This window comes from Malania oleifera, chromosome 11 (genome assembly GCF_029873635.1).
Source record: "Malania oleifera isolate guangnan ecotype guangnan chromosome 11, ASM2987363v1, whole genome shotgun sequence".
Lineage (NCBI taxonomy): Eukaryota > Viridiplantae > Streptophyta > Magnoliopsida > Santalales > Ximeniaceae > Malania > Malania oleifera.
Window position 1 is genome coordinate 27637176 of NC_080427.1, and position 26913 is coordinate 27664088.

The 26913-nt window shown below is 37.9% G+C and overlaps 1 non-coding gene across 1 annotated transcript; it reads right to left on the minus strand.

Moving 5' to 3' along the window:
* Positions 1–22097: 22097 nt before the first annotated feature.
* On the minus strand, positions 22098–22204 carry LOC131143655 (small nucleolar RNA R71). The gene has a single exon (XR_009133637.1). It is a non-coding gene; the product is annotated as a small nucleolar RNA R71 (small nucleolar RNA).
* Between the last annotated feature and the right edge of the window lie 4709 nt (positions 22205–26913).

The window sequence follows — 26913 nt, forward strand, 5'->3', positions numbered from 1 at the left end:
ATGAGAGGTTAAATCATGACATACAGTTTTTCAGGGTAGTTTTCACAGTTACTTATATATATACAGATTTACAGGATAACAATAGATATATTATAATATTAGCAATATGAATAAATAGAAAACTCAGATAATACAGTTGTATTTTAAGCCACATAAGTGTGAGTTACATAGTATTATATTTTACATGATATCTCAATTCAGTTATTTATCAGTAAATTATTTATGTAAACTCATCTGCCACACACTGGTAATAGCATATTTCGTCTTACTGAGCATTGTCTCATCCCAATAATTTAACATTTTTCAAGTAATCCAATTAGACGAGCAGATTAAGCTCGAAAATAGGGAGGTCAGTTGCACTGCCTTGTTTATAGGGCAAGTGTTTCCAGGAGAAAAGTATTTTTGGGTAAATCTTAGGAGTTTTGATAGATGATACTGGAGAGTTATGTTTTTGTGTATGTATATTTTGGGGAGATACTGAATTCTGATATTGTGTATATGGTTTTACAATTTTATGTTTTCCACTGCATAGGTGTATTTCAGTAGTTATTATAGGGGTATTAAAGTAATATGATTATCAGTCTAATTATAGTTTATATATATATAAATGGTATGAAATTTTGAGGTTGTTACACGATTACTACCCAATTAAGGGTAGAATCGGTCTGCATATACCAAAGTAGGGATCGGGAGTTTGGTTACGGGAGGGGAAGGTATTAGCACCCCCTACACACCCATTCTACGAACGGTACCTAATTAATTGAAGATTATCCCAAATTTAATTCAATAGCCTTTTGTTTTACTCCCATTTGAAAAATTACAAAATAGACATGCAAATAAATAGATCACACAAATATTTACATAGTATATAATATAAATATTTCCCTCAGAACTAGTGTGTTGACCTTATTGGTCACGCCCGATTTTGATTATGACAAATACTTATTGTATCTAATGAGTGTTTAAGGTTTTGTGCATGAACTAAAATTGTCAAAGATTGAGATGTGCACAAAGAGGAACTAAAGTTGAAGACCCATTTATCGATTGTATTGTATTTAATTCATTTGCAAAGGGTCTGTAATAGTAAATAGGTCTTTGGTTTGTAATAAGCTCACACACATCACATGCATGATAATACGTAAGCTCAAACCAACCATAATGAAAAATGACCTTAGAAAGACCTTAGGGTTTACCCTTTGGTGACCCTAAGACACACACCATTACACTTATGATTGTTAGGCACTTAAATAGGGTTTGTGTATTTCAAGATAGGACCGAAATGCACACATTGTGCACTTTCGGTTGATCGGCCAAGGTAGTTCATTTTGCCTCGATTGATCGAAACAGGCGTGGGTCAATAGTTGACCAAGGCCCTGGTCCACCGAACCTGTGTAGTTCAAAACCCCCTGATCGACCAAAACCCCCTAAGGTCAACAAATTGGCCATCTGGTCGACCAAGCAAAAAATGTACACCAACTACCTAGTCGACCAAGGGTCCTCATAAAAAATCTCAACGGTCTAGTCGACCAAACTAACCAATTCAAAATGGCATGATCGACCGAACCTTGGAAAAATGGGAATTCGCCCACTTACGGTCGACCGAGCCTTCAGTTCAAAAACCTCCTGGTCAACCGAACCATATGAACTCTGGTCAACCGAAACTGTTCTAGTCAACCGGACCTCTCGGGTTGCCCTAGTTTTTACCGCGGTTAAACATCTTTTAAATAGGGTTAAAATATTTGAAATGTCATTAAACTTTCCTAATAATACCCAATAGGTCCCTAACGGTCATATCTTTTCCTATGTCTATATATATGAGATCATTTGTGCAAATTAAGAAGAGATTAGCCAATTTGATTGGGAGAAATTCTCTAAAATTTCCAAATCCTATAATACTCATATCTAAGCCCCAAACACTCATACTTACCTTCTCTTATTGCTTAAACTCTCTGTAAGTTGATTGAGTGCTTGATTAGAAAGGTTACTTTCCTTGTTCTGCTTGGTTGATACGATTTTATTGAGAGCTAAACCAAAGTATTCTTTGGGGACTTTGTTAATAAGTCTCTCCTAAGAAGACTTTTATTTGATCTTCTGAGGTTGTATATTCATTGCAATATCTTGAGAAGATCGTATAGTATTTTGGTTGCAAAATATTTTCATAATCACTTTCAAATATCTATTGTGCTTTATATTGAAAAATATATTTGAAGAGATATTTGTTTATGAGACAGTGATCTTTGTTGTAGTATTCATTCACTCATATATTATCTGTTGAATACAAAGATTACACATCTTTTGCAAACCAAGCACATACATTATTTGATATTTACATGCTTGAGACATCCTGCTGATTGATATATTTGAAACTTGACGTCTTTGTGTGAACTTATTGGCTGAACATCTTGTGATACAAAGATTGCCGGATTGATACTCTCACGCACTTATTACACTGATAGTAAATATATATATATATATATATATATCTGAGAGTTAAAATATTGGACCACACTGAGCTTACATATTATATCATTTGTGGTGTATGTAATTGCCCGTATTTGGGTACATATCTGCTTTACACGAAAGCACAATCACTGTACCATTTGATTGTAATACACATCTGTTGTATTTCTAGGCACGGGCCTGAAGAGGGAGACTCGCCCTGGAATAGTCCCGAATTGGCTTAGACATGGTTAGGAAAGCTAGGTGCGCCATCCTGTTAAGGCGTGTAGGTTGAAGTCAGCCCTGCTAATTGACCTAGTTAAGGTTGAGATCAGCCCTGTGCTAATTGACCTGGTTGTAATTGGTGCCACTCCACCCTTAAGTGAGCTATTAGTGGAATCCTCAGGCTTGCGAGCTAGAGGCGGGGACGTAGGCACAGTTGGCTGAACCCCGATAACATATCGTGTGTTTATTTACATTTTCGCACTCTATATTTACCGCACACATATGTTATTGTGTGAATGATGCGCTTGATTTAAATTTCTACATATCTTATACACCCGCGCATTTGGAATTATATAGACCAACCCTAGGTTGTTTTATACGGGTATTTAACCTAGGCGATAAATTTGAAAATTCCAATTCAGCCCCACTTTTGGGAATACACCAATTCTAACAATTGGTATCAGAGACTCGTTGCACTTGACTTAAACGTTCTTGCAAAAAGATCACAATGGCTCACATTGGTGTATCCCCATTCGATGAGGGACAGTCACTTTCCAGTCCTCCATTATTTTGTGGTGTCGACAACACCATGTGAAAAGTTAGAGTGACCATATTTTTGAAATCTGTGGACTAAAGGGTCTGGCTTGTGACTACTAGAGGAAGATGTGCACAAATAAATGAAAATAATTTTAATGTGATTAATTCTAATGTCATGGACATGTTATATCTTGCGTTAGATTCTGATATTTTAGTGAGTTTGTGGCATGTCAGACTGCATAGGAAATCTGGGATGAACTAGAAAAGAAATATGGAGAATCCTAGGAAAAGGAGATAGTAACTCCTCCAAATGCTCCAAGCTCAAATGATCAGGAGAAGGTAAATCATGAGCTAGAAATCAACGAAGAGGTACATGATTCAGACTCTAGCTTGTTTGATGGCTTTTGTGATGAATGCTGTGTTGGGTCATGTACTGAATCATCTGTTGATAATACTGTAAAAGGTTCATGCGATGTTTACTATGAAAAATCTTGTGATGAATCATCTATTTGCTCATGTGATATTTACTGTGATGATTCTCGTGCCAAATCATGTGATGTATCAAATGCTGAATCATTTGAGAATATTTGTGATAGTCCTATTGAACATGCATGCAATGATTCATATGAAAACTATTGTGTTAATTCTTTTGATGAATCATGTGCTAATTTGGATATTAAAAGCATGTTGTCGCATAAAAAACTAGAAAAGACTTTATTGAAAATGCACAAGTTTCTAGTTAGAATTTCTAAGTATAAAATACTTTTGAAAAGTGAGAACAAAAGAATAGCAAAACAATTAAAGGGGTTGGAAAATTTTCATGCTATTCTTGAAAAGAAAAGGATTGAGAAGATATTGAAAATTGCATGCTTGGATGAAGAAATAGATGATTATTCTAACTTATACTCAAAGCTAAAAATGATAAGAATAATCATAATAAACCCTTTGGACCTAAAAGGAAAAATCGTTTCAATAAGGGTTCATATTATAAATCCCACAGTCATACGTCATCAAATAAGAATAAAACAAGTAAGCATAATCTGTCACATACATATAAATTTCGCTTAATGAAAGGGCGTATCCGACTTAGAAATGCTAGAAGCATGGACAAAGAAATGATGTGGGTTATTATGAAAGCAAACCCCATAGGTCCTAAGGAAAATGGATTTAAATTAACATTACTTTATTAAATATTTCCTTAGATCCTAGGTTTAAGTTTATGGGGTTGTGACGACTGTAGGCTTGGGAAGTGATTGTTGTTTAAAATGAAAATCTTAGTATACACACTCACTACTATCTTGTTATACTAAGACTCTTTATACACTTCCAAATGGACATGGTATCTATGCCTAGTGCTTAATTCTCAATGCTTAACCCATGCTAACATGAAAATCATAAAGTTAAGCAACAGTTGTCCATTGCACAAAATTGAGTGTTAGGGTTCCATTATCACTATACCCTAAACCCACTTTTGAATATTAAAAGTCTAAATCAAAATCAAGTCATCACTCTAGGCTTAAAGCCACACACTCCTTAGTGCTCGGTGTCAAAATAGTTGGGACTCAAAGGGATGTAATCTACGTTCAATAAGTCAAATCTTGGTATGAACCTCAATTGTGTAATATCTCTTTACCAAGACTTCCTAAGAATCATGTTTATGCTGCAATATATGAAATTTGGACCTAAGGGAGAACTTTGGATCAAAATGAAGAAAAATCGAGAAAATTCACTATGCTCGCTCGATCGAGCATTGTAGGTGTAAAGTCTCCCGATCGACCGAACCATGTTGACTTTGACCCTCACGATCGACCGAAACTTTTGGTTTTCCCCTGGTTGACTGAACATGGTTACAGTACTCCCTCTCGGTCGACCGACCATCCCAATTCATTTTCTTCTCGGTCGATCGAACAGTGTCGGTGCCTAGGGAAGTTCAAGTGTCGGTTGACCGTATCTACTTCTGGTCGACCGAGCTGCGGTATATATATATGTTTTCTTCATTTGCAGCTCACGTGCATGAAATTCTTGAGAGATCTTTCACCCCTTCCTTGTATTTCCAAGCATCCAAGCCTCACATCCTTACTGCCATGGCACACATTGAAGCCCACGACATTACACACATCGAGGATGAGTACTTTCTTTTAGAGAGGTGCAAAGTCAGATACATACGGTAGTTCCGTCCCAAGGAGGCAATATTAGGTAAAATCCTTGATCTGGACCTCATGAATCAATACTTTAGTAACATAATGGATATGTTTGAGTATCAAGGGTGGAAAACATTTATTTCCTACCAGCCTAGGGGTCATTACCCAACCCATTTAGAATGTTTTATGCCAATTTGGGTAACGATGAAAACGGGTACTTCTCCCATGTATTGAGGACAGATGTGCGTTTTGACGCCCAGTATATCTCAGATGTCCTTGATATTGACCGTGGAGACTTCGAGTGCCCCGATGTGGTAAATTCCTAGATCTTCGAACAGGAATTCACAGTCACCACATTCGCAAATTTGACCCTGTATGACCCTGGCACTGCTAGCCAAAACCATCCTCCACAATACATACAGTTCACATTAGAAGCTAAGGTTGTGCACCACCTGATCACATATAATGTCCTGCCCAAGGCAGGGTCTAGAGTGCACGTATCATTTTTGGACTGTTTTATCATGTGGTGTTTGTTTGCCCGGAAGAAATTGGATCTTCCCAACCTGATAATCTGATGGATAATGGCCAAGATGATTGGCCACCGAAATCATAATGTCGTATGGGGGCATCCTGAACAAGCTGTTTAGGAATATTGGAGTCACGTGCTCAAATGTGGATTCACTAAAGAGGAGACGACCTGCCGATATCTTCTCTAGCGTGACCTTGAGGCTGATGGGGTACGAGCTTGTCGGCAACATCTGGGTGCCTTCTAGGGGAGCATCAGCGCATGAAGAGGCCCCGTAGGAGCCACCACAGCCTCCACAACCATCAAATGTGGATCTTATGGCTGCTATCACCAGTCTATTTGACTCGTTCGCACAGTTTCGAGGATTAGTCCAGTCAAACCTGCGAGACTTGGCATCGTCATCCACTGCACTTCGTGAGGAGTTCCAGCAGTTCTCCATCTCTACTGCCAGTCATTTTATAGATTTAGAGAGGTCCATGACCGTCAACTTCAACGAGCTGAATGGCCATATTCAGGAGATGCAGGATGAGAGGGACAGGATGACTATGAACTTCGAATTTGATGCCGATGATGGTGGTGATGGAGGAGATGATGGAGGGGAGTTCTTGATTCCAGAGTTGTCTGCAAATCAGATTGTGTGGCTCTGATTCTTTTTATTTTTCGTGTCTGCAGAAAGCACATATCCTACGGCTAAGGGAAAAGCCTGCATAGATCGATGACACGGCCTAATCACGTTCATCCAAAGAAAAATAGCTCATACGATCACGATTTAGCCACGTAGCCCTAATTACGCACCAAAATTGCGTAATAAGGCATTTAAAATTCACGCATTAAAGACCATAATTTTGATTAAATGTCCGATTACATCTAATATTTTGATCATCGAGTTCATTTGTTAATTTTAAGATAATTATCCTAATATTATCGTGAATTTATGGATCTTTATGTTTTATTATTTCAGGATACATTTGGGATATTAAAGATGAATTTAAAATTATAGTGAGTCGTGTACGTGAACTGAGTGCCATGCATATGGGCCCGAAGTTGGCCGTGTGCGGGCTTGACATGAAGAGGGTGTCTCAGGTTGCTGTGGGCCTGACATAGGTGCTTGCATGAAGAGGCCTCGGGTATGGGCTTCTCGTGAGTTGGGAGTGCATACAAAGGTGATGGCAATATGCTGGGCATTCGGGCAATAGCTGGGCTTCTCGGCTATTGTGGACTTCTCGGGTAAGCTTGGCTGAACGGGCTAAAGAAGAGAGGAGCTGGTAGAAGAAGAGACTAGGTCTGATGTGACCCGGCCATGCAAGCCGCGTGGAGAGGCACTGGGTCTTAAGGCCGCACGCAACAAGATGGAAGGAAAGAAAAAAAATAAAGAAAAGAAAAGAAATAAAAGAAAAGAAATAAAAGAAAAGGAAGGAATGAAGGGGCAAGAAAAGTCAAAGACGATAGGCTCTTCTAAAAAGGCCACAGTAGGTTTTCTAAAGGGGGAATGCAGTGAGGATGTGCAGAAGGGGCCTATAAAGACCTATAGAATTTATGGTAATTAAATAATAAAAGAAAAGAGGAAGTCAAGGAAAATTCTAAGAAGCTCAACAGGGTCTCGTCGACAAACGTGGAGCATTCGTCGACGAACAGGCAGTTAGGTAAGAGAGATATGCCATGTTAGAAGTTTTAGTAAGTTTACCAAGAAATTTTGTATATATATATATATATATATATATATATATATATATAAGTTTATTATTCAGTTTTTCCAGAATATGAGTTTTATTATTTGTGTGGCCTGAGTGGATATTCGCCTGATACAAAATTTATGTAGTTTTTTTTCCAAAATATCATGTTTTACAGTATATATATATATATATATATATATAGACAACTATTTTTTAGACAGATATTTATCAGAAAAATATTACAGATATTTTTAGACTTGTATTTTACAATAATTACAGAATGTCATGTCTTCCAAAACCATAACATTCAGACTTTACAGATTATTCAGTTAGATATTACAGTCAGACATACAGTTATTTTATTCAGATATTACAGCATTTACAGATCAGATTTATAGTGTTATGGTTATTTTGGAAACATGATGAAAACGGTAGGGTGATTATAGTAATAGTATATATAGTATCAAATCCCTGATGAATTATTTCAGATAGATTCAGTTAGCAGAGCACGGTACCATTGCTATTTTCAGATCAGAGTGCAACCACATATCTCAGATAGTATGTGGATTTCGTCAACCGTTTCCTGGAGAGTTTGTAGTCTCCCCAGTACTCTAGGTTGAGGGGGCTCGATTTGACGAGGTAGTTTTCTACTTTCGTGCTTAGGAGAGGACGCAGTTTGGCTAGGCTGAAGATTGGTAGAGCACAGTTGACTTACCTAGTAGGCCACCCAAGATTAAGTCCCGCCTAAGGGCTGCACAACCCCACCATGAGGGGTTAAATCATGACATACAATTTTCCAAGGAAAAATATCAGTTATATATATGTATACAGATTTACAAAATTTTCAACAAATATAGTATGATATTAGAAGTATGAAAGATAGAAAACCCAAATGCTACAATTATGTTTTAAACTATGATAAATGTAAGTAATACTTTATAATGATTTGCCAGTTTCTACAGTTTCAGATATTGTCATTATAGTATTTATGCAACTCGGTTGCCGCACACTAGTAATAGCATATTTCCACTTATTGAGCGTTGTCTCATCCCAACAATGTAACATTTTTTAGGTGAACCAGTTAGGCGAGCAGATTAGGCTCACAGATAGAGAGATCTTTTATTTTGCCCTGCGTATAGGGTAAGTGTATTTAGGGGATTATGTTTTTGAGGAAATGGTAATGGGGTGATGTGTAAATATGTATATATGGTTTGGAAACACTAAATTCTGGTATTGTAAATTATGGATGTATGGCTTTATGTTTTTTGCTACATAGGTGTGTCAATGTGTGTACAGGAATACCTCAGTGCCCATCTAAGATCTAAGATGTTATAGAAGTTATAACAAGGGTATTAAAGTAATTTACATATTAAATGGAAAAAAAGAATTTGTTGTAATTTTTGGGTCGTTACAATATAGTATCAGAGCCTAGGTTCTTAGGTTCTATAGACTCTAGAGTACAATGGAAAACAATACTAGAATTTAGAAATGGAATCTTAAGAAGAGTGGAACAGGATGACAATGAGTTAAGTTGGGAATTAGGATGAGAATTTAGGGTTCAGTTCTGCAGTTTGGGGATAGAGTTTTAGGGTGGTTTCTGTGTTTTTCCTGGGGTGACAATTTCAGGAAAACCATAGTAAACTATCGATGATTTCTATTTCCATACGGTAGGGCTCAACCTTAAATTAGTGATAAGTAGTAAGGGGTATTCTAGTTAGTATAATATTGTAAGGTTTGGATTCTCAGAATAATTTGGTTATATTATAGGATGGACCCAGGAGGTAGTAGTGTTCATGCTAGTGGCGACAACGGAGCAGGGCCTTTTGGTGTATGAGGCAGAGATTCACATGTTGTGCTACACAGTGTAGCTCAACAGGTCATGGCTGAGATTTTCCGGAGCTCTAGGGAGTAGGGAGTTCCATCTCCAGCTTAAGGGTGCATGATAGAAAAATTTACGAAAATGAACCCACCAGCATTTTCAGGAGCGGCTGATCCTGCAGTTGCGGAGAATTGGATGCAGGAGATAGAGAAGATTTTGACAGTGCTTCATTGCACCAATTAGGAGAGGGTCCTCTATGCCACATATAAGCTGATAAGGGAGGCCAATAGATGGTGGACGGCCACTAGATTACTAGAGGAGTAGAGATTAATTACAGTGTTGATGACCTAGGCCTGATTCAGGGACATATTCTTTGACCGATACTATCCTGCTTCAGTTAGAGAGGGTAGAAAATAGGAATTTCTGAGCTTGTCCTAGGGATCAATGACAGTCCAGCAGTATGCGGTGAAATTTATCGAGTTATCGCGTTTCTGCCCTTATATTGTTCCAGATGAAACTAAGAAGGTCAGGATGTTCGAGAAGAATTTGAAGCGGGATATTTATAGACAGGTGGCAGTATTGAGGATACAGGATTTTTTAGAGTTGGTTGATAGGACCATAATAGCAGAGGAGAGTTTGCCAAAAGAGACTGAGATATAGAGCCATAAGAAGAGGGCCGCACCTTTGAGCTTTCAGGTGGGGTCCAACTGAGACCCTTGGAGATAAGATAGATCTGGTAGGGGTCAGAGGCAAACGGTAGAGCACAGTGGATTTCAGGGTGGACGGTCTTATCTCACCTACCCCATATGTGGACGAAGACATCCAGATGAGTGCCGGCTGGGGGAGAATATCTACTACCATTGTGGGAGACCTGGCCATATGACTCGATCATGTTAGATACCGCTGAATTATGCACTAGCTCCCAGACTGAACCGAGGTGGTCATCAGGCGCCTCGCGGAGGCCAGCAAAGGAACATGGTGCCGGTGAGGGTATATGCATTGACGCTGGGAGACACTGAGACTTTTGGAGATGTTGTCACAGGTACACTGTAACGACCCGAAGAATAAGAGCATTTAAATAATAAAGAGTGAGAGAAATGGAAATAGTAATAGAAGGAGGTAGTTGATGACCCAAGAAATTTTTCAGGCCTCGTCAGCGAACACAGGGGTTTCGTCGACGAGGGTTCTTTAGGACCTCGTCGATGAGAAGATGCCAAGAGAGGATTTTTGGGAAGTTTGAAATTCGTCGACAAGAGTGCAGATTCGTCGACGAACTTTCTACAGGACTCATCGACGAGGTGACGTGGCTCGTTGACGAATCTCGCAGTATAAATAGCCCTAAACTTGGTTTAATCCCAGAAATCCAACGCAATTCTTTCTTTTTTCTTTCTTTCTCTCTCTCTCTCTCTCTCTCTCTCTCTCTCTCTCTCTCTCTCTCTCTCTTTTTCTTTTTCTCTCTCTCTTACGACCTCTCCTCCATCTCTCTTCAATTTTGGCCCCGTCAGTCACCGGATCGACGATCTGAGGCCACCATGACACTCGTGGCAGAGTTGTTTTCAAGTTTGTTGGGGTGGATCGTCTGTGGGATCGAGTTGAATTTCATCCCAGAATTAGTGTAAGGCCTTTTAGTCAGTTTTTGGCCTTTTGGCAGTTGTAGGAAATGATGTAGGTAAAGAAATGTTGTTTTCAGGGTATTGAGTGGAAAGCCCTGCGGGTGTAGGACCCGCTACAGTAGGGGGTTTTTAACAAAAAATAGGGAAGGGAAATATGCTACGCTAGGCAATCTTAGTATTTTTTCAGTATGAATTATACGTTACTACCAGATTATTATTCACAGCAGAAATTTAAACAATTTATCAAGTTTGTTTAATATGTTTTAAAATTATTGTGTGGCTTGAGAATATAAATATAGTACAAAAACATGTTCCACAGTATTTTTCAGTGTTATGTTTTCAGAATATACAGACAGTGAATATATTTTACTGCAATTACATAAATACCATGATTATACAGTTTTACAGTACCATGATATACAGATTTACAGTAATTACAGAAACACAGTGGATATAGATACAGTTTTCTATAGCGTCATGGTTTATACAATTATTACAGAATCATGGTAAAACAGATAGTTGTATATAGAGATGTATTATATAGTATCAGACCCTGCTGGACCATGCAGTTTACAGAGCACGGTATCATAGCTACATACAGTATATAGAGTGCAACCACCTATTCAGATAATATGTGGTATAAAGGTCAATCGTATAGAGCCCACGAGTGGACAGGCTCCCCATCATATATAAGTTGAGGAGGGTTGATCAGACCTATGTAGTATAGTGATTTATCCTGGTCGGCTAGCCAGGGTAGATCCCGCCTACGGGCCGCACAACCCTGTCATGAAGGGTTAAATCATGACACACAGTTATCCATAAGGAAGTTTACAGTTATTACTATGTTTATACAGATTTACAGAGACATAAAATATATATATATATTAGAAGTATTCTGAGTAGAAACCTAAAGTTCAGAAATGTTAAGTAACAGGAGAAAGGTGATGGTTTATATTACTGGTATCGTATTTTAAAGATTCAGAGATATATGATTATATAGTAATATATTTTCATAGTATTGAACTCATTTGCCACACACTAGCAATAGCATATGTCGTCTTATTGAGCGTTGGCTCATCCCATTACTTCAACATTTTTCAGTTGATTTAGGTAGGTGAGCAGACCAGACTTGCAGATAGAGGGGCCTCAGTATTGCCTTGACAGTAGAGTGAGTATTATTGGGAGAATTTTTTTGTAACCCTAGCTAGTTAAGGGTATTTTGGGAAATATTTTAGCACTCTGGTATTGTATATAATTACATATGGTTATGTTTATTTGATTTGTGCTTCCCGCTACTTAGGTTGATGGTTGTGTTTAATTCAATTTGGTATTAGAGCATTATAAATTTCATAGTATATATATATATATATATATATATATATAAAGACCAGTTAAATAGCAGGTCGTTACATACGCTTACTGTATTATCATATAAATTTATTGTTTTGTTTGACATAGGTGCCACCCATTCCTTTATATCGGCGGGGTATGTTAGAGTAACTGGTATAGAGGCACAGTTATTATATGTAGAGCTATCTGTGGTCACGCCAACGGGATCTATGGTAAGATGTAGGAAGGTGCTTTGGAACTTTCTGGTAAGCATTCAGGAGAAAGTACTACCAGCTGATCTCGTGGTACTAGATATGCAGGGGTTTGATGTAATACTAGGTATGGATTGGCTAGCATCTAAACACGCCACTATAGATTGCCATAAAAAAAGAAGTGATTTTCAGACTCCCGGGTGAGCAAGAATATAGATTTGTGGGTTCACGGGTGCGTGCCTCGCCACAGCTAGTGTTAGCTATTCAGGTGAGGAGACTACTACAGGGTGGTTGCCAGGGGTATGTGGCCTACATAAAGGAATTGCCAAAAGAATAACTAAAATAGGCTGATATTCTAGTAGTTAGAGAATTTTCAGATGTTTTTCCAGAAGAATTGTCTAGCTTACCACCAGACCGAGAGATTGAATTTACCGTGGATCTACTGCCAAGGTCAGCACCAGTATCTAAAGCACCATACCGTATGACTTCAGTAGAATTAAAGGAATTGAAAGATCAGTTCCAGGAGTTGCTGGATAAATGATTCATTAGGCCTAGTGTGTCATCATGGGGGGCCCCAGTCTGGTTCATGAAAAAGAAAGATGGGACCATGAGGTTGTGTATAAATTATAGGGAGATAAACAAACTGGCAATCAAGAATAAATATCCTCTTCCTAGGATCGACGATTTATTTGATCAGCTCCAGGGGACCCAGGTCTACTCCAAAATTGACTTGTGGTCTGGTTATCATCATGTGAAAGTTAGAGCAAAGGATAGTTCGAAAACAGCATTCCAAACCAGATATAGGCATTACGAATTTTTGGTGATGCCGTTTGGGTTAACTAATGCACCAGCAGTATTTATGGATTTAATGAATTGGGTGTTCCATTAGCACCTGGACCAGTTTGTTGTGGTTTTCATTGATGATATATTGGTCTACTTAAGAAGTTTTGACGAGCACGAGCATCATCTAAGGCTGGTGTTGCAGACATTGAGAGAAAGAAAGTTGTATGCAAAATTCAAGAAAGGTGAATTCTGGTTAAGGCAGGTTACTTTCCTCGGGCATGTAATCTCCGAGGGCGGTATATCGATGGATCCGAGTAAGATAAAGGCAGTGATGAGTTGGGAAAGGCCAGGAAATGTCCAGGAGGTCAGGAGTTTTCTGGGTTTAGCAAGCTACTACCGGTGCTTCATAGATGGTTTCTCTAGGTTATCAGGTCCACTAACACGACTCACGAGGAAAAATTTGAAATTTTATCGATAATTGTGAACAGAGCTTCCAGGAATTAAAGCAGCGGTTTGTTTTAACACCAGTACTAGTTATTCCATAAAGGGAGGATAGATTTATGATATAAAGTGATGCATCTTTGAAGGTCTTGGAGGTGTGTTAATGTAGTATGGAAGATTCATTGTCTATGCATCTAGGCAGCTTAAAGAATATGAGAATAACTATCCTGTGCATGATTTAGAATTAGATGCAGTGGTCTATGCTTTAAAAATCTGGAGACATTATTTATATGGTGGGAAATGCAAAATTTTCATGGACCACAAGAGTTTAAAGTATTTCTTTACCCAGAAAGAGCTAAATATGAGGCAGAGAAGGTGGGGTAGAACTTATTAAAGATTATGAATGCATTATTAGTTACCCCCCAGAGAAAGCGAATATGGTAACAGATGCTCTAAGCAGAAAATCAGTGGGACCAGTATTGGCAGTTATGGAGGTTCAACATCCGATCCTGACGGATCGAGAGAGACTTGGGGTAGAGTTAGTAGAGGATAATCCTCAAGCATTTATTGCCAGCCTAGTTGTGCAACCTACGCTATATGAAAAGATTAAGGCCGCTCAGGGTGATGACGCAGAATTAGCAGAGGTAATAGTCAAAGTATAGGATGGTCAATGAGAGGAATTCAGTATCTTTGATGACGGAGCTCTGAGGTTTTGTACCAAATTATGTGTGCGTTACAGATGATGATATTAGGAGAATGATTTTAGAGGAGAGTCACATAACTCTGTACACAGTTCATCTTGGAAGTACTAAAATGTATAGGGACCTGTGAGAGTATTTCTGGTGGAGTGGCATGAAAAGGGAGATTGCTGAAGTTGTGCAGCAATGTTTGACGTGCCAGCAGGTTAAGGCTGAGCACCAAAGACCGGCAGGGCAGTTAGAGCCACTATTTATCCCTAAGTGGAAGTGGGACCACATATCTATGGACTTCATCACTAGGCTACCACCAGCACTACATGGTCAGAATGTCATCTAGGTAATTATTGACCAGCTAATGAAGACAGCTCAATTTCTACCTATTAAAGGTAGCTACCTTGTGAACAGATTGGCAAAGATTTACATTTAGAAGATTGTTCAACCCCATGGAGTGCCAATGTCTATAGTCTCAGATCGTGATCCACGCTTTACATCACGATTTTAGAAGAGCTTGCAGGAGGCTTTGGGGTCTCAATTATCATTCAACACCACTTTTCATCCTCAGAAAGATGGTCAGATAGAGAGAACGATTTAGGTACTTGAGGATATGCTGCGAGTGTGTGTATTGGAATTTGGGGGTAGTTGGACCCAGTATTTGCTGCCAGTTGAGTTTGCCTGAAATAACAATTATAAGGTCAGCATTGGCATGACACCTTATGAGGCGTTTTATGGTAGGAGGTGTCGTTCTCCTTTATACTGAGATGAGCTAGGTGAGAGGCGAGTTCTGGGGCTAGAAATAGTGCAGCAGACGTACAATAAAGTCCGACTTATTAGAGATAAAATCAGTGCATCATAGAGTCAACAAAAAAGCTACGCGGATACTCGCCGCCGGAAACTAGAATTTAAAGTGGGTGACCATGTGTTTTTGAAAACAGCACCATTGAAGGGAGTTATGAGGTTTGGTAAGAAGGGCAAGCTGAGCCCTAGGTTTATTAGCCCTTTTGAGATACTTGGGAAAGTGGGATCAGTAGCCTACAGGCTAGCTCTACCACCAGCTTTGTCTAGAATACACGATGTATTCCATATTGTAATGCTAGGGAAATATGTCCCAAACCCATTCCACATAATCAATTATGCATAAATAGAGCTTAGAGATTCCCTAGCTTGAGGAAGCACCAGTACATATCTTAGGCCGAAAGACACAGCAATTGCACCCCAAGGAAATTCAGCTGGTGAAAGTTTTATGGAGAAACCATGATATAGAAGAAGTTTCGTGGGAGCTTGAGAAAGAAATTAGACAGAAGTACCCACATTTATTTAATGAATTATAGTAGAAGTCAATGTTGTTTAGATAAAGACAAAAATTTGTTTAGTGTAGAGGGGTACTTATACAGTTGTATTTTAGATTATAGGATAGGTAATGTTTTGGTTTTGGGAGAATTTTCTTTCATGAGTATATTTGTAATCTCCCAGGACCTTAAATGTAACAACGGTATTCTTCCACCACAAGTGAGGGTAATTAAAAAAATAAGTAGTCTATTTTCTTTAATGGATGTTGTTCAATACAGATAACCAATTTTGAGGACGAAATTTTATAAGGAGGGGAGAATGTAAAGACCCGGAGAATTTATGGTAATTAAATAATAAAAGAAAGGAGGAAGTAAAGGCAAATTATAAGAAGGTCAACAGGGTCTCGTCGACGAACGTGGAATGTTCATCAACGAACAGGCTAGTGGGATCGTCGACGTGGACATGTATCTTGTTGACGAGAAGATACTAAGAGGACGATTTTCAGGACTTGAATTTCATCAATGAGGAGCAAGGATTCGTCGACCAAACTCATTCTTAGACTCGTCGATGAGGTGACGTGGCTCGTCGACGAGGTCACGTGTCAAGACAGCTATAAATATGTAGGAAACGGGTTTCAACAAAGGAAATGTTTCTCTCTCTCTCACTTTCTCTCTCTAAAAATGGGATTCTCTTCTCTCTAAGTTTTTGGCTCCGCCTCTCCCCGGTTCGACGATTAGAAGTTACCACAATGATCCTAGGGAGATTCTCTACAACATAACTAGAGTGAAATATCGATTTGAGAAGTTTGGAAACCATCCCAAAACCAGGGTGAGTGGATTATTTGAGCATTTTTAGTATTACCCAATTCATTTGAGGTCAGATTTAGTATTATAAGCGAATATACTAGAGTTTTGTGAAGTAAAATTTGAGTATTATATTTTTAGGAATATGGTGTTTTGGGACCCTACAAACATGGTTCGGGGTAATGCAGTTGATTTATAGGAAATATGCATATGGGTATTATTTTAGGATTTTGGGGATAGTACGCCGTGTGCGTAAGGATTAAGTTGGAGGCAAGCCTCCCAGCTAGTTAGGTAAGGGAGATATTGTAACGACCCAGAAAATACTGATATTTAAATATTAAAGAAAGAGAAAAATGGAAACAGGAACAGAAGGAGGCAAAAGACTTCATCGATGAATGCTCTGCGTTCGTCGACGACATCGCATTTTGGAGATAAGATCATAATAATTTCAACGAATTGCCAGGATTCGTCGATGAATACAGGGCTTCATCAACGAGTACATAAGAAAATTCATCGACGAATACAGGGCTTCGTCGACGAGTACGTAAGGAAATTCGTCGACGAATATAGGGCCTCGTCGACAAGAAAATACCGAGAGAGGTTATAGGGCAGCCGAAATTTCGTCGACGAATACAGGGACTCGTCGATGAATTTATTGAAAGATTCATCAACGAGATGACGTGTCTCGTTGACGAAGGCTGCAATATAAAAATGGAAAACTCGGATTTTTATCATTTATCCGCGCCCCTCTCCCTCTCTTCTCTCTCTCTTTCTCTACGACTCTCTCTCACTTCTCTCTTCGTTTCCGGGTTTGTTTCTCGTCAGATCGAAGATCTGAGGCTACCACGACGCTCCTAGCGAGATTTTCTGCAAGCCTGCCAGAGTTGATCGTTAGAAAAGTTGGGTTGGATTTCGTCCCAATCTCAAGGTAAGGCATTTTATTCAGTATTTGCCTTTTTCCCAGTTATAAAAAATGTTGTAGGTAAGAAAATACTGATATTTTGTTCTAGGGGATTATGTTTTCAAGATGTTGAGTTAGGAACCCTACGGGTATAGAGCCATAATTTTACAGGGGCTTTTCAAAGTTAAGGTAAGGGAAATATGCTATGTTAGGAGTTTTCATAATGCTATTATAGATTTGATGAACACATATTTATACCAATTTGTTCTATAGTATTTACAAAATATGAATTTAAATGTTTGCGTGGCCTGAGTAGATTTTCACGTGATGAAGAATTTATATAGCTTTTATAAAGTATCATACTATACTGAATGCACAAAGAAATTTACATGCATATACAGTTTTTATACGAATAGTTTCATGATACAGATATATATATACATATACATGTATACAGTTTTACTCAAATCAGTATATATAGTACAGTGTTATAGCATGCCATGTTTTCCTATTACCATAACATACAGAGTATATAGACAAAAATTACAGTATTTACAATACATAAAGATAACATTATCGTAATTTTGGGGAACATGATGAAAACAGTAAAAGAGTATATATGTATATATGTATATAGTATCAGATCCCTGTGGAAATATTACAGATAGATACAGTTTACAAAGCACGGTACTGTTGCTATATACAGATAGAGTGCAATCCACATATTTCAGATAATGTGTGGGTACCGTCTAATCGTGCTCGGAGAGGATGCAGCTCCCCAGTACACTGGGTAGAGGGGGCTGGTTAGATGAGGTAGCATCCAGTCCCGTGCTTAGGAGTGGATGCAGTTTGGCCGGGCTGAGGTAGTGTAGAGTATGATGACTTACCTAGAGGGCCGACCAGGTTAAGTCCCGCCTACGGACCACACAACCCTGTCATGAGGGGTCAAATCATGACGTACAGAATCACAGGGATAAAGCACAATTATGTATATGTATACATTTTTACAATATATGATGAGTATAACATGATATTATCAGTATGAAAAGTAGAAAATTCAAACGATACAGTATATTTTAAATTGTAAAAGAAAAATATGCAAATGATTTATTGAATTACAGTTCAGTTACTATTTTAAAGTATCCTTGACTTAGTTGCCATACACTAGAAATAGCATATTTCCACTTACTGAGCGTCGACTCACCCTATTACTTTAACATTTTTCAGGTGAGCCAGCAAGGCGAGCAGATCAGGCTCGTGGATAGAGTGTCGTTTGATTACCTTGGTTATGGGGTGAGTTCTGACAGAGTTGTGTATATTTTTTTTGAGTACATGATGCTGGAGGGGTATTTTTGTTTGGCTATGGCTTGTATATACTGAATTCTGGTATTGTATAGCGTATCTGTGAATGGATGGATGATTTGTGTGTCGGCTGCTTAGGTATGGATATAGATATGCAAATATATATATATATATATATATATATATATATAAAATTGTTAGAATTTTGAGGTCGTTACAAGAATTTTGAGATCGTTACAAATATGCTATGGTAGAAATTTTTGCAAGTTTACCATGAGTTTTTCCAGAATATGAGTTTTATTATTTGTGTGGCCTGAGTGGATATTCGCCTAATACAGAATTTATGTAGTTTTCTTCCAGAATATCATGTTTTACAGTACATACATATATAGACAGATATTTACCAGACAGATATTTATCAGACAAATATTACAGATATTTTCATACCAGTATTTTTTAGTAATTACAGAATGCCATATCTTCCACAATTATAACACTCAGACTTTACAGATTATTCAGTTAGATACTACGGTCAAACATACAATTATTTTATTCAAATATTACAACATTTACAGATCAGATTTATAGTGTTATGGTTATTTTGGAAACATGATGAAAACAGTAGGGTCATTATATTAATAGTATATATAGTATCAGATCCCTGATGAATTATTTCAGATAGATTCAGTCAGCAGAGTATAGTACCGTTACTATTTTCATATTATAGTGCAACCACATATCTCAGATAGTATGTGGATTCTGTCAACTGTTGCCTAGAGAGTTTGCAGTTTCCCTAGTACTCTAGGTTGAGAGGGCTCTGTTTGACAAGGTAGTTTTCTAGTTTTGTGCTTAGGACAGGACGTAGTTTGGCCGGGCTGAGCATTGGTAGAGTACAGTTGACTTACCTGGTAGGCCACCTAGGATTAAGTCCCGCCTACGGGCCGCACAACCCTGTCATAAGGGGTTAAATCATGACATACAGTTTTCTAGGGAAAAATCTTAGTTATGTATATCTATATAGATTTACAGAATTTTCAGCAAATATAGTATGATATTAGAAGTATGAAAGATAGAAAATCCAAATGATACAGTTATGTTTTAAACTATGATAAATGTAAGTTATACTTTATATCGATTTGCCAGCTTATACAGTTTCAGATATTGTCATTATAGTATTTATGCAACTCAATTGCCACACACTAGTAATAACATATTTCCACTTACTGAGCGTTGTCTCATCCCAGCAATTTAACATTTTTCAGGTGAACCAACTAGGTGAGCAGATCAGGCTCACAGATAGAGAGATCTTTTATTTTGCCCTACGTATAGGGTAAGTGTATTCAAGAGATTATGTTTTTGAGTAAATGGTACTGGGGTGATGTGTAAATATGTATATATGGTTTGGAAACATTGAATTATGGTATTGTAAATTACGGATGTATGAAATTATGTTTTCCACTGTATAGGTGTGTCAATGTGTGTACAGGAATACCTTAGTGCCCATATGAGGCCTGGGATGTTATAGCAAGTATAATAAGGGTATTAAAGTAATTTACATATTAAATGGAAAAAAAAATTGGTGTAATTTTTGGGTCGTTACAGGGGCAGCCGTAGGGTTCCTGAGGTGGCTATGTGTGTGTGTGTGTGTGTTTTAGGAATTTTTCTATTATTTTTATTAAGGTTAGCCGCAGACAGGGAAAAAGAGGGAGGGTTTCTTGGAAACTCTTTTCTTGGCATCTCTCTTCTTTGAGGTCGTGAAAGCATCTGTCCCGGGAGATCTTCTTTCTTGGAGTCATTTAGAGAGGCTGCGTTGCATTGAACAGCAGGGGTGGTTGGCGGTACGCTGAAAATTTAATATTTTTTTGGGAACCGAAAAGCAGTGAGCCATGGTAGTGCTTAGGGAGCCCACGGGGTGTGACAGCGGTGCTATGGGTGTTGTTTGTCTTCTACTCTTCAAACAAAAGAAAGCATGGTGAAATCGTTTATGTTTAATTTAATTTTCAGCATGAACTAATTTTTGTATTCTAGGAAAACGATGTAACCCAAATTTAAACTATGTTTGCTCTTCGATGCTAATCTAAAGTAGTTTTCTTTAATGTTTGTTTGAGTTATTCTGCTCTTAATGCTTTTAATTAATTGGTCATTAATTAGATGAAGTTGGTCTTGTGATTTGCTACCGAAAGGGGGAATTATAGGATAGATTTTGGATAATTCAGCATAGGTGAATATAGAGATCGAAAGACTTGTATGTACTTAGTAGTATAAAAAAATCAAGGGTCTTATTCCGTTCTTGTATTATTAATTTGCATATTCTTATGTTAAATAATAAATAAGAATAGGTTCTAATTGACTATCGAAAGAGGCTTTTGGAAAAATTGGAGATTTTCTAACAAACTAAAAAAATGAAGTCAAATTAGTTAGATGAGTAAAGCATAGTGAGAAACTAGGTGAAATCGATTTCCTAGAAGTTTTCACCCTCATTAATTTGATACATGGCAACTAGTTTTATTTTCCCTTGAATAGTTTATTTAAAGTAGCCTTATTTCAATTTCGCATTCTAAAATTATTAATCTTTCTAAATAAAATCAAGATTAGTATAATTTTAGTACTTGGTAAAATTAAGACACCAATCCCTGAGGATGATACTCTTCACATCACTATATTATAAAACTACGATATTGTGCATTTGCAGTTTTGCACCGATCAAATTTTTGGTGTCGTTGTTGGGGATTGACTTTTTCTTATTTTTGCCAATATCAATACAAAGTAATCTTTGTTTTGATATATAATTTTATTTTATACATTTTTTATTTTATTTCTTTTCTTTTTATTTTATTCTATTTTTTTTTATCATTTTATTTCAGGTGTGTTTTTTTATCTTGGTTGCGCAGTGCTAGAACCCGTGACATTATTCCTTTTGATTCGGAGATTGAAAGAACGCTTAGAGCACTAAGAAAGAAGAAGAAGGTACTAGCCATGGAGAACAGACAAGATACTGTGCAGGCACGCGCCCTGAAGGATTATGTACGGGCAGTTGTGAATGACAACTATTCGGGTATCAGATGCTAGCCCATTAATGCCAACAATTTTTAGCTCAAACCCGCATTAATATGCATGGTGCAGCAGGCCCAATTTAGTGGATCACCACTTGATAATCCTAATATCCATTTGGCGATGTTTCTAGAGATTTGTGACACTGTAAAGATCAATGGTGTTACTAAAGACATCATTAGACTGAGATTATTCCCTTTTTCTTTGAGGGACAAAGCAAGAGGTTGGCTATAATCTTTACAATCGGGAAGTATCACTAGTTGGCAGGACATGGAGAAAAATTTCTGGTTAAATTCTTTCCACCTGTAAAAACAGCTCAACTCAGGAGTGAGATTGGTCAATTCAAGCAACATGATTTTGAATCACTCTATGAAGCTTGGGAAAGGTATAAGGATTTGATTCGACGCTGCCCACAACATGGATTTCGAGACTGGTTACAAATTCAAATGTTCTATAATGGGTTAAATGGGAAAACTCAGACTTTAGTTGATGTTGTGTCTGGGGGAACATTGATGTCAAAGACACCTGAGGGTGCTACTACTCTTTTGGAAGAAATTACCTCAAATAATTATCAATGGCCAACTGAAAGAACTATGGCTAAGAAAGTTGTCGGAATTCATGAATTGGAGCCGTTTGCTGCACTTTTAGCTCAAGTTGCTTCTCTGTCTCATCAGATTTCAATTTTGACAATCCAAAGGATACCACAAAGTGCAGAATATGTGGCAGCTACAAGTAAGACAGGTCCAAGCAATGGAGGGAGTCAAGAATAGGTTCAATACATCAACAATCGGAACTACAATTATCGTGGTGATCCTTTGCCACAATATTACCATTCCAGGCTTCGAAATCATGAGAATTTGTCTTATGGAAATACAAGGAATGTGCTGTAACCTCCTCCAGTACTTGATAGTCAACAAAGCGAGAAGAAGATGTCCCTTGAGGAAGCCATGGTATCATTTGCTGAGGAGACAAAAGCAAGGTTTAAAAAGATTGATTAATGGTTGGATAATATTGAGACTCATTGTAGCAATATGGGAGCTACTATGAAGAATCTTGAAATGCAAATTGGGCAACTAGCCACGACCGTCAATACCTAATAGAGAGGAACTTTTCCTAGCAACACATAAATGAATCCAAAGGCACAATGCGAGGTCATCACACTAAGGAGTGGAAGAGAAATTGAGAAATCAGCATCACAGGAAACCATGTCCACCCCTACAGCTGAAAATAATGGCCAAGGCAAGAATAAAGTGGAAAAAGACGAGATTGTGGATGACACACCAAGAGAGGCGGACATGCCTCCAGTAATTTCCTTTCTAAACAATCCTCTTATTTTCTCTACTCCACTTCCTTATCCTCAACGTTTTCAAAAACAAAAATTAGATAAGCAATTTTCTATGTTTTTGGAAATTTTAAAGAAAATTCACATAAACATTCCTTTTGCAGATGCCTTGGAACAAATGCCAAACTATGTCAAATTCCTGAAGGACATCATTTCAAAGAAAAGAAAATTCTAGGAGTTTGAAATAGTGAAGCTTACTAAGGAGTGTAGTGCTTTTCTTCAAAAGAAATTGCCTCAAAAATTAAAAGATCCAGGGAGTTTTACTTTGCTTTGCACTATTGGAAATTCATTTTTTGATAAAGTTTTATGTGATCTTGGTGCTAGCATTAATTTTATGCCACTTTCTATTTGCAAGAAATTGGGACTTGGAGAGATGAAACAAACAAACATTTCTTTGCAACTAGCAGACCGATCCATCAAGTATCCATGTGGAATCATAGAAGACGTATTGGTAAAGGTGGATAAATTTATTTTTCATGCTTATTTTGTGGTGTTAGATATGGAGGAGGACCAAGAAGTCACACTAATTCTTGGCCAACCATTCTTGGCCACTAGAAGGGCTTTAATTGATGTTAAAAAGGGTAAGTTAACATTAAGAGTGGACAAGGAAGAGGTTATGTTCAACATCTAGCAAGATATGAGATTCCCAGAAAATTCAAGCTCTTGCTTTCGGGTAGATGTCATTCAGCAATGTGTAGGAGAAGCCTTTCAAGAAAATGTACCAGTTGATCACCTAGAACGATCCTTATAGCAGATGACAACACAACAACATGTGGGGAGGCTAGAACCTATGGTAGCAAAGATGGATTTTGTAATCTTTAAAGAAAAGATGCAGCAACCTATATCTTCAAAATTGAAGCAATTCCCTAAGCATCTTCACTACGCATTCTCAGGTGATGTGTATGAAAATGCAAAAATCTACAAATAGTGGATGAAGAAGTGGCATGACAAATAGATTCTTAGGCATGAGTTTGCTCTGAGACAATAGGTTCTACTCTTCAACTCACGATTAAAACTCTTCCTGGGTAAGTTAAGGTCAAGATGGATAGGTCCTTATACAATTGACAAAGTTTTTTCCTTTTGAACCAATAGACTTGAAGGACAAGACAAGGAATATATTCAGACTTAATGGTCAGAGATTGAAGCACTACTATGAAGAACAAATGGAGAGGAACTGTGCATTTATTCCTCTTGGAGATCCTGGTTGATGAAGATTGAAAAGTCCGACTGGAGATGTTAAAACAAGCGCTTATGGGAGGCAACCCAAAGAGTTTTTCTTTTGTTTATTTCTTTTATCTTTCTTACTTTATTTATTTATCTATTCACTTTTGAATAATTTAGATTTTTGATGCAGGTATATTTGGCACGAATACAGAGCTGAAAATTTAATTCCTCAACGGATTCGCCAAGAAGCCACCGAAGTTTCTTTCTTTTCTTCAATCTTTCTCATCTTTGAATAACAATGAAAAAAAAAGTGAATATGGATTATAAGGCCATGAGTGACACTACTTATGTCCTCACATACTTGCACATAACCTAGGAGTACACACTTGGGTCATTTATGTGTAGTTTCTCTTTATATGGCTAAACTAGGAATTGTAACTCATTGAAAGTTGATTGGTAGTTCAATTGTGTTAATCTGGCTATATAAACTCTTGTATCTACATGGTATCTCTTGAGGCTAAAAAAAATACATGTTTACGTGACTTATCGCACTTAGGGTCCCTTGTGAACATTGAGAGAGCACTTGTGGCGACTTTGACACCTTGTGAGGTACTGCTAAGCCATTTATCGTTCTCTTGAGTTTTTTACGTCAACTCAGAGTTCATGAAACTCAACTTTCCCTATTTTTTCTTGATATTCTTTGTACACTAGTCTTGGTTTTTTACTTGCTAGCCTAGGGGTGACATCTAGTGGGAAGATAAAAACTTAGGTCTTGTAGCCTACTCAAGATGTGAAGGCTGAGCCACCCCTCGAAATAGACTTATTTTATGGACTTTTGGTCGAGCTTAATGCACATGGGTGGTATGAAAACAAAAAAAGAAGTGTTATGATTGTCTAAACTAACCATGAAAAAAAAGAAATTGAAAAATGAGCAGAAGAAAGAAGAAGAGAAATATAAATACCCCAGAAACGGTGAAAGATTAATACCTGCTCCACACAACTACAACAATAGTTAGGGACACGAAACATGTTCTCCACATATGAAAACTCTTTACCCGCCTAATACCTAAAATGTATTCACACCTGGTTTGTGAATAAGTTGATCTAAGGTGGTCTTGGTTGGATATGGCTAGAAAATGTTAGGGTGAAGGACTCGACGCCTCATAAATAGGCTGGATCCTTTTCAGAATAGTCCACTCCATACATTGAGCGTTTGTTCCTTGCAGTATGTGGGATGTTTGGTCATGACACTCCTCCTCACATACGACGAGTGAAACCATCCTTTTTGAGTATTTTTAAGGGTATACCAGTTAGGCTGAGTCAAAGCGACAGTTCTTTAGGTGTCCATGGATATCCTGGGTGTAACGAGTCATTCACATTACACATGTCTCGAAAGTTTGCCTATTTATATTCGAATTTATATGGATACATTAACTTTGAATTGTGCTTAATGGTTAATTTTATGTAAGTTTATTGATCTTGATAGCTATACAATGATGATACTTGCACGAGTGACTTGTTTCGGAGCGCGTAAAGTGTGTATGAATAAGCTTGTGTGTAATTTGGTGATATTCTTATATGTGAAATGGTATGGTTGTGTTGCATGTGCGTTCATTCACTGAAATTGGTATGATACCGCCCTAGATTGTATTCACGTTATTTCCTAGAGACTAGCAAAAAGATAGTTAGGGGGTGTGATTACGCATCAAAATTGTGTAATTTGGCATTTAAAATTCACGCATTAAAGATCATAATTTTGATTAAATGTTCGATTGCGTCTAATATTTTGACCATCGAGTTCATTTGTTAATTTTAAGATAATGAGACTAGCAAAACGATAGTTAGGGGGTGTGAATACGCATCAAAATTGTGTAATTTGGCATTTAAAATTCACGCATTAAAGATCATAATTTTGATTAAATGTTCGATTACGTCTAATATTTTGATCATCGAGTTCATTAGTTAATTTTAAGATAATTATCCTAATATCATCGTGAATTTACGAATCTTGATGTTTTATTATTTTAGGATACATTTGGGATCTTAAAGCCGAATTTAAAATGACAGTGAGTCGTGTACGTGAACTGAGTGCCATGCATATGGGCCGGAAGCTGGCTGTGTGCGGGCTTGACATGAAGAGGGTGTCTTGGGTTGCCATGGGCCTAACGTAGGTGCTTGCATGAAGAGGCCTCGGTTATAGGCTTCTCGTGAGTTAGGAGTGCATGCAAAGGTGAGGGAAATACGCTGGGTATTTGGGTAGTAGCTAGGCTTCTTGGCTATTGTGGGCTTCTCGGGTAAGCTTGGTTGAACAGGCTAAAGAAGAGAGGGGTTGGAAGATGGAGAGGCTAGGTCTGATGTGACCTGGCCATGCAAGCCGCTTAGAGATTCACTGGGTTTCAAGGCCGCATGCAACAAGATGGGAGGAAAGAAAGAAAAGAAAAGAAAGGAAAGAGGGGGCGGGGGGGGAGAAAAGTCCAAGACAGTAGCCTCTTTTAAAGAGGCCATAGTAGGTTTTCTAAAGGGGGAATGCGATGAGGCTGCACAGAAAGGGTTAGTTGTAGGGTTCCTGAGTGGGCTACGAGTGTGTGTGTGTTTTTTTTAAGGAGACTTAGGAATTTTTCTATTAT